The sequence below is a fragment of the Tetrao urogallus genome (assembly GCF_951394365.1).
Source record: "Tetrao urogallus genome assembly, chromosome: 28".
Lineage (NCBI taxonomy): Eukaryota > Metazoa > Chordata > Aves > Galliformes > Phasianidae > Tetrao > Tetrao urogallus.
The window spans coordinates 694,337-702,445 of NC_136841.1; positions in this window are offsets into that span (position 1 = coordinate 694,337).

The following is an 8,109-nucleotide window of genomic DNA, read 5'->3' on the forward strand; positions in this document are numbered from 1 at the left end:
CACGACTCTTTGGTAGGCAAACACACAGCGCCCGGGGCACTGGCACGCTGCCGCCGTGCTCAGGGTGTCGCAATGGGTGGGCATTCACAGCGAGCTCCTGGATCGGCAAGAAACGCGCGGGCTCCACCCGACCGCCGCCGATGTGCTGCCCGGGCGCGTCCGTCTGGCTCCGGCAAGGATCGAGCGGGCGGCACGGAGCTGTGGGTGCTGCAGTGCTGAGCCCTGTGCATAGCACTGCGCCGAGCCCTGCAGCCAGCCCTGCACCGAGCCTTGCACCCAGCCCTGCACCAAGCTCTGCATCCAGCTCTGCACCCAGCCCTGCACTGAACTTTGCATCCAGCTCTGCACCCAGCCCTGCACCGAGCTTTCTATCCAGCTCTGCGCTGAGCCTTGCACCCAGTCCTGCATCCTGCCCTGCATCGACCCCTTTGCTGAGCCCTACGCTGAGCCCTGCATCAAGTCCTGCACCCAGCCCTGCACCCAACCCTGCACTGAGCCGTGCGCCCACCCCTGCACCCAGCCCTGTGCCTCGCTGCCTGGCTGGACCCCCCCCTCACACCGCTTTCCATCACGTTAGCCTCGGTTGATTTAACCAGAAAACAACCCCAGAATTTAATTCCCTGGCGCTGCTTCTCCCATCCTGATCAGGAGGCAGCCGCCTGCTGCCTGAACCTGAGCTGTGCCCACTGGGGCGCTGGGGACACCCCTGTACCAAAGGCAGTGTGAGGTATCCACAATCCCCTGAGTGCCTGCAGGGATCCAGCACCTGGTGCCAATGGAAAGAAGCAGTGCCAAGCTCCAGCATCCCCATACATATCCCCATGCATGTCCCAGTGCTGCACCATGGAGCATCCCGTGGGGACACACCGGGTGTACCTGGTGCTAGTGAAGCTGAACCAGTGACAGAGTCCAGCCCTGCTGTCCTCATTGCTGCTGGGCCATGGAGTGTCCCATGGGGATGTGTGGTGGGACAACAGCACCTCTTGCACCTCCTTGTCCCACTTCAGAGGGCTTGGATAGAGGAACGGAGTGAGCTGGAAGTGAGCTCAGAGCCGCTTGCCGCAGCAGGCGTCGGCATTTTTGGTGTCTCTGTGCTCCACACTGGGTTGTGTGGGGGTTTGTAGGGATGGAGATCTCCATCCCAGGCACCCCATCCACCCATTCCTCCATTGCCTCCCTGCCCCGGGCCTGGCTGCGTGCGACCCCAGGGATGGGTGCGGGGGTCTCTGGGCAGCCCCACTGCCTGCAAGAAGGAGGAGGAGGAGGAGGAGGATGGGGGGGAGCCACGGTCAGGCGGCGGCAGCGGTCGGCAGCCTGTGGCCGGTGAGGGGTTAACGCGATTGTCTCGCAGCCACGGCCGCCCTCCCGGGAGCGCCGAGGACTGGGTTTTCATTTTAAGTAACCCCAACGCCGCACGCGACGAAATGCATCGGGTCGGGGGCGACAGTGGAGGGGAGCGCCTGGGGGAGGCGGATGCAGCGCGGCAACCGGGAGGTAGGAGAGCATCGGGGAAGGGGGGTGGGGGGGGGTCCCAGCCCCAATGTCCCACACCCGTCCCATGGCTGTCCTCGTGCTGGGACGTCCCCAGGGTTGGCGGTGGGTGTTTGGGGTCAGTGTGGCGGTGGTGGCCTCGTGTTGCCGAGGCTGCTCTGTGCCTTCGGCCTCGGTCGGTCACTGATGGCTGCAGAGCGAGGTCTTTCGCCCCGCAGGGAACTTCCAGGTGAGCTGCGTCTCTCTGCTGGATGAACTGCGAGAGAGAAAAAGGGAGAAAAGGGGAAAAGAGGGAAATTTGGGGGATGGCTTCTCTTTGGCTGAGCATCCCGCACTGCTCGCATCCACCCGGCTCGCTGCCTGCACCGAAGCGGATTTCAGCAGCGAGGGAAAACCTCAAAGAGCTTTGGGGATTAGGAACGGGCTCAGGGGATGGGAGCTGCGATATCTCATCCTGCATCCCGGCCGATATCCCATCCTGCACCCTGGCAGGGCACTGTCACAGCAGTTCTCAGGCAGTGGGGATGCTCCCAGACCACTTCTGTCTCCCTGTCCCCGTCTCATCCCCACATCCCGCCCGGCGCTGCCCTGTGCGCTGCCCCAGCATCGCTCCCGTCCCAGCTCTGCTTTGCGAGAAGGGTTCCTTAACGATTCAGCATTGAATTCCCGCAGCACCTCCTGCAGCGGGGACAGAGCGGGGATGGGGAAGGCATTGCTCTGTCCTCTGGGGCTGCGCTGAGCTCCTGTCCCCGTCCCCTCGCCAGGACTTTGCCTTTCTGCGGTGACCTTCACCCCGTCCCCGGTGTCCCTCCCCGGTTAGGGTTTCTGTTTGACCATGGTACGAAACCTTTTAAATCCCACAGCCCCTGGAGACGAGGAGAATGGAAGGAGATTGAAGGGAGATGGGGGGAAGGAGGAACAGCACTGTGAGCACCGGAGCCTGGATTTGGGGCTGGGGTCTGACTCAGCAGTGCTGGGACTCTGGCGCTGGGAAATTGGGGCACATCTCCAGGCGGCGGTGGTGATGTTTTCCCCCATTGCGGATGGGGGTGGGCAGCCTCCCTCTCCCTGCCCCACACCTGGAATGGGCCCCCTGCCCGCCCCACTCGGACCCTCAGCTCCGTGCTTTTCCGATGGCCTCTAAGCCGCTTGTTTTAATAGCATTAATGCTTTTAAACAAACAGCCCCTTCACCTCCGCCTGCTTCGCGCGATGCCCGGGAGGGCTGAGCAAGATAAGGGGATTGGAGAGGGATTTGGGAGAGATAAAGGGGCAGGAATCCAGGCAGACCCCAGCACGGACAGACCTCAACCTGGACAGACCTCAGCCCAGACAGACAGACGAGTTTGGTCCCATGAGGTCGGCACCATGCGCTGTGTCCCCGTCCCAGGGATACCTCACTGCTTGTGAGGGCAGTTGTGTTCCCATCCCCAATTGAGAGCCCATCACCTCACTCCCCTCCAGCTCAAGGTGTCCCTCATCCCAAAGGGGGGCACCCCGGGGTGACACCTCCAGGTCCAGGGGTCCCAAAGGGCTCAACCCAGCCGGGGAGCACCGACCCACAACCTTTGGCACGGGGACCACAGAGACATGAAAGCGGCGGCGAGGCGCTCGCTAATGAGGGAGAATAAAGGAGCGGGGAGAGCAAAGCAAATGAGGAGAGCAAACAAGAAGGGAAGAACAGGCAAGAGGCATTTTCATAACCGCTCGGTGCTGAGCGAGCCCTCGGGGCGGTTCTTTGCCTCCTGCCCTTTGTATCTGCTGTTCTCAGGGGCCTGTTTGCATTTCTGCTCGAATCCAAACAGCCCGCGCTGCCCCGGCTCTATTTACCCTCCTGGGACGGCGCCGGGGCCGACGTGGAACCCACAGCCCAAAAAAAGGGCCATCACCACCACCTCCCAGCTCTGCCATCGCCTCTTTCTCCTGATTTCACCCAATCTCAATTCACCTTCTAATAAACCATGGGTACTGCCAGGCACGGGGCTGCTCTGTGCCCCCAATTCCCCCCTGCAACAGAGCAAAGGGGGAGTGCGAGTCGCAGCCCCTGGGTGTGGGGTGCTCCCCCTGTGCCCTTCCAGCAATTTCTTGCTTCCTGCCGGGGGTAAGAAGATTTACTCTCTACCCATCCCCTCCCTGTATATATGGAGGTGGTTCTCCCTAAGACCCTCAGATGTTTTCTCTCGCTCCTGTCCACGTGCTACTGCCTGGGATCGGGTCCCCGACGTTGCCGCAGGTGAGTGGGGCACGATGTGGCCATGGGAACTGGAGAGGTTGTGCTTTCTGCTCTTGCCTGGATGCTCTGAAAGAGGGAAGGAATGGTGAATTTTGAGGGTTTGCACTCACGCAGGGTGCCACCCCCATCCACCTGTCCTTCCTGCTTCCAAAGCCCCCCCGGATGCTGGGAGCATCCCCCGATGCTGAGCACATCCCCAGTGCTGAGAGCAGCCCCTGTGCTGGATGTATCCCCAGTGCTGGGAGCATCCCTTGGTGATGGAAGCATTCTCTGGTGCTGGGTATATCCGCAGTGCTGGGTGCACCCCCTTATGCTGCGAGCATCCTCAGTGCTGAGAGCATCACCCAGTGCTGGATGTACTCCCTGTACTGGGTGTACCCCTGGTACCGGGAGCATCCCCTGGTGCTGGATGTATCCTCTGGTGCTGGGTGTATCCCTGATGCTGTGTTCTTGCCCCCATGACCCCTCTGCTTTATGCCCTCAGGCTGCAGCATGCAGTGCGGCTGTGTGGCCCCGGGGCTGCCCGCCCTGCCTGGCTCCTACTGGGTACCAGGTGAGCACCAGCACAGACACACTGGGAGCGACTGGGACCATCCTGCATGAACCGTGGTCCTCCCCACAGACCCACAGGCTGCCTACTGGTCTGGGGGCATGGCTGTGATCCCTGGGCAGAGCCCAGATAGGGGGTGATGTCCCCAGTCCCGGGGCTCTAAGCTACTGCCCACCTTGCAGGGCTTGCCTTCCCAGATTGGGCGTATAAGGCCGAGTCCAGCCCTGGTTCGCGGCAGATCCAGCTCTGGCACTTCATCTTGGAGCTGCTGCAGAAGGAGGAGTTCCGCCATGTCATTGCCTGGCAGCAGGGCGAGTACGGGGAGTTCGTCATCAAGGACCCTGATGAGGTGGCACGGCTGTGGGGCCGGCGGAAGTGCAAACCCCAAATGAACTACGACAAGCTGAGCCGAGCTCTCAGGTGCTGCCGGGTCCACGGAGAGATTTTGGGAACATGGAGAGCCCTCGGGGATGTGGTGCTGCAGGAACACCTGGCCCTGACCCTCCATGCAGCACAGCCCACCTGCATGGGGACAGTGGGACAGTGGGGATGTGGTTTGGGAGCTCTCCTGGTTCTCAGCTTGTGATGGGGAGGAATTTATGCAAAGCTTTCGCGTGTCCATCTGTCCATCCGTCCACACACCCCTCCCTCCATCCACCCACCCACCCATCCACCCACCCACCCATCCATCCACCCACCCACCCACCCACCCATCCATCCATCCATCCATCCATCCATCCATCCATCCATCCATCCCTCCATCCATCCATCCATCCGTCCATCTCTTCCTCCATCCATCTCTCCATCCATCCACGCTGCTAACACCCCACCATCCCCCCCCCACCCCCAGGTATTACTACAACAAGCGCATCTTGCACAAGACCAAGGGCAAACGCTTCACCTACAAATTCAACTTCAGCAAACTCATCTTCGTCAACTGCCCGCTGTGGGACCTGCGCTGCCCCCCATTGCTGGCAGGCGCCGTTCCCCCCACCCTGCCGAGCCAGGTAGAGTCCCATCACAGCGAGGACAGCCCTGGGGACGGCTGTTCATCCCCACCGCTGCCACGTCCCCATCTGTCCCCCACAGCTGCTGCAGAACGCGTTGCTGAGCCGGCGGACGCTGGCGGATCCGCTGGGCTGGCACCGTGGTCCCCGGCACCCACTGCTCCCTGAGGCACCTGAGAAATCCCGTAAGTGTGGGGCACTGACGGCCCAAGTGCATCAGGCAAGGGACACACACAGTGTGCCCGTCCTGGGAATGATGGTGGTCACTGGTGGGGGTCGGAAGCGATGGGCGCCGGGGGCCAAAGGGTGCTGCAGCTCTCCCCCTGGGTGCAGGCACAGAGCCCAATGCAAGCGGGGCCACGGCCGTTGCCGGTCCCACAGCAGCACCCAGTGGCTGCAGCAGGGAGAAGGGGGGGCCGTGGGTGCTGGTGTGGGGTGCACACGGGGGTCTCAGTGCCCGGAGGCTCTCACAAGGCTCTGTCTCTTTGCCACTCACAGGGCTGAGCACCGTGTCCCCCCCGTGCCTGGGGGGCTCCTGCTGCCGCCTGGGGGGCCCCGAAGAGTTCCCCCGCTTGGCTGCCTTCCCCTGCCCGCTGCTGCCTCCCCCGCTGAGGGAATGGACCCCCTTCCCCGTCCTGCACCCCCCACCGCACCCCACATCACTGCTGCCCCCCCAGCTGGGACCCCCCTCTCCCATGGGGCTCCCCAAATCGGAGCCGTTCCCGCTGGGCCCCCGTTGCCCCCTTGGGCTCCTCGGTGGCCACGCCATGGCAGGAGGGGGTCTTACGGGCGAGCAACCCAGGGAGGACGGCGAGGAGGAGGAGGAGGAGGAGGTGGATGAAGGCCGGCGTGGCACAGCCATGGTACAGAGGGTGAAGCTGCAGCTGGAGGGCAGAGAGAAGGGCAGCAGTGGGCTGTCCCCTGCCAGTTTCACCCCCCCCACAGCGTGCCGTACCCCCACAGCCCCCCAGCTGGCTTCTGCAGCCACCCTAAGGTGGATGTGCGGGGGCACAGCAGCCCCCAGACCTCAAGACAACCCACACAGATGGAAATAAAGAGGTTTGCAGAGGGCTGTGGTTGTCTTGCTGGCAGCACCCCAAAGCCACCGTCACCACAGACCCTCTGGGGTCTGCTGCTGGGACCCCTCCGTGCAAAGGGGATGCGGGGCACAATTTGGAGAGGGACGGGGGGGGGGGGGGGGATGGGGTGGAAGGAAGGGTTTTGGGGACGGTCCCAGCAGCCTCTGCTCGTTACCAGGAATTCCCGGAAAATGGCCCCAGCTCATTTTCATTTTCACTTTTCCACGTTTTCCCTGCTGGGAACTTTACATAGGGAAAAGGGGGCAGTTGGGCTTTCCCCAACTCTCCATTCTGAGGCTTTTTTGTGCCCCATTTACCATCTCCAGTGGCACAGAACACCTGTGGGGCTCCCAGGGCGGTGGGGGCTTGTGTGACCCCTGGGACCCCACAAACCAGGAACCCCAAAATCTGCAAAGTGACCTGGGATGAAACGGGTACCACCGGGATGTGGGGTACCCCATAGCCAGGGGGTGTCTATGGGTCTGCAGTACTGAGGCTGTCCCTGTGAGTCTCCAAATCTCTGCTGTCCCTTCAAGTTCCCCATATAGGCTCTGTCCACTTCAGTCACCAAATCCCTGCTGTCCCCATGGAGCCCCACACCCGGGTACCCACTGTGTGTCCCCAGGAGCCCTCCCATACCCAGGTAGTCCCATACATCCCCCAAACCCATGCAATCTCTGCAGGTCCTCAAATCTCTGCTGTCCCCATGGGTGCCCCAAATCCACAGGTGCCCCAAACTTGGCTGCCAAATTTGAGTACCCACTGTGTCCCCCACACCCATCAATCTCTGCAGGTCCCCAGATCAGTGCTGCCCCCAGGAACCCTGGTAGTCCCATACATCCCCCAAACCCATGCAATCTCTGCAGGTCCCCAAATCTCTGCTGTCCCTACGAACGCCTCAAATCTCTGCTGTCCCCATGGGTGCCCCAAATCTCTGCTGTCCATGGGTGCCCCATATCCACGGGTGCCCCAAACCTGGCTGCCAAATCTGGGTGCCAAATCTGGGCACCCACTGTGTCCCCCCCCCAACACCCATCAGTCCCTGCAGGTCCCCAGATCAGTGCTGCCCCTGGAACCCTCCCATATCCTGGTAGTCCCATACATCCCCCAAACCCATGCAATCTCTGCAGGTCCTCAAATCTCTGCTGTCCCTGTGGCTGCCCCAAATCTCTGCTGTCCCCACGGGTGCCCCAAATCCACGGATGCCCCAAACTTGGCTGCCAAATCTGGGTACCAACTGTGTCCCCCAGACCCATCAATCTCTGCAGATCCCCAAATCAGTGCTGTCCCCAGGAGTCCTCCCATACCCAGATAGTCCCATACATCCCCCAAACCCATGCAATCTCTGCAGGTCCCCAAATCTCTGCCGTCCCTGTGAACGCCTCAAATCTCTGCTGTCCATGGGTGCCCCATATCCATGAGTGTCCCAAACTTGGCTGCCAAATCTGGCTGCCAAATCTGGGCACCCACTGTGTCCGTCCCCCCCCCCCCCCCAACACCCATCAGTCCCTGCAGGTCCCCAGATCAGCGCTGTCCCTGGAACCCTCCCATCCCCATATATCCCCCAATCCCCGCGTGTCCCCAAACCCACGCAGACCCCCCACACCCGTTCACACCTCCAGCTCTCCGTTACCCCCCCCCTCCCCGCTTCACCTTCCCCCCCCCCCCCCGGATCCCCCCCATATCCGGGTATCTCCGCCGTTCCCTAAAACCCCGCACCCCTCCCTCGCAGCCCCCGCCGGCTCTGCCC